The sequence below is a fragment of the Nannospalax galili genome, unplaced genomic scaffold (assembly GCF_000622305.1).
Source record: "Nannospalax galili isolate Female #2095 unplaced genomic scaffold, S.galili_v1.0 scaffold3183, whole genome shotgun sequence".
Classification (NCBI taxonomy): domain Eukaryota; kingdom Metazoa; phylum Chordata; class Mammalia; order Rodentia; family Spalacidae; genus Nannospalax; species Nannospalax galili.
Genome location: NW_008349678.1, coordinates 459,400 through 460,718, shown reverse-complemented (window position 1 = coordinate 460,718; position 1,319 = coordinate 459,400).

Here is a 1,319-nt window from a genome sequence, read left to right as displayed (position 1 = left end):
CAGTATGCTGAAAAATAACTACAAATAAGTCATTTTGACAGAAATCTCACAAATTCTACTCCCATGTTCCAGCTAATGTGATAAAACTTCCATTTGTAAATTATGGTATTAATAAGATAATAAACTATTATGATAGTAAGGAATACTTTATAAATGGCCTTTCTCCTGCTATAAGTTGGATATAACACCAAATATTGTTATTAGAAGCTAGTAGGTTTTGATCCAATTGGTTCCTTTTATCTAACAGTTGAGACCTAGGTTCAGAAATGACGTTATCTGGCTCTCAAAAGTGGTTGGCCTGTAAGAAATTTCTGAAGCCTCTTTTCCTATTTAGCACTGCCTGGTACATTCTGTGTCTTCCATTGAATATTATTCAATTAGCATGGCCACTGATGCAGAAAAGGAAATGCGGGTCATATCTGATCTTAAGGGACATTTTAGCAATGATAAATGGCTCACTGCATTTATGACTTCCTTTCTGGAATGCTTGTCTAAATATTTAAGAGATGCATACTTTATCTTCTAAGGACATCATTACCAATAACGAGATTAAGCTAGCAGTTCATAAATGACCCATATGTAGGTTCTGTATTTTATAACTCGAGTGTTTTGTTATTTCAATCATCAGCTTACTCTCTGCTTACCTGTGTACGTCTTTGAATATTCACTTCCCCTTTGTTCCTATTCTAAAGGTACCTGTTCAGGATGAAAGACTGGCTTGACAAGGCATGTACAGACCTGACAGACAGCAGTTCTGATTGTTTGTGAACTTGGAATGAGCCTTGAAAGGGAGAAATAAATCCTCAAACCAAAAAAGATGTGAGCCAGGTACTACAATGTTCATTTCAGAAATCTGTTATCCTGGTGAAGGGAATTAGAAAGGTGGTCCTGAAAATAACTACAGGGGATCAGCTGCCTCGGTACAAACTAGTCTTATTGTTCATAGTTTAATAGAAGCTTGGGGGCGAAAAATCAGTTATTTTGGAAACCAGACCATGCTCCCCAGGGTTTGTGCCTAGCTTGGATTTCTCATGTCTCTGCAGTAAATCTTAGTGACTCGGCTCTCTTGGTCCTGTTTTGTTTTTCAAGTTTCTTTCAATGTGAAATACATATTTACACATTTACTATTGTACTCCCAACATTTAGATTATATCTGATGAGAAATTGGTTTGGGAGATGACAGGAGAGACAGAAGTAGAAATGGCTAGTGTAGTACAATTGCAGTCTGCAGAGAATATTTCCTGTTGATGGCAGACCAAAGCTCTGTTACTGAAACTTTCAAGAAGGTGCTTTTGTTTCCCTCATTAACAAAAGAGTAA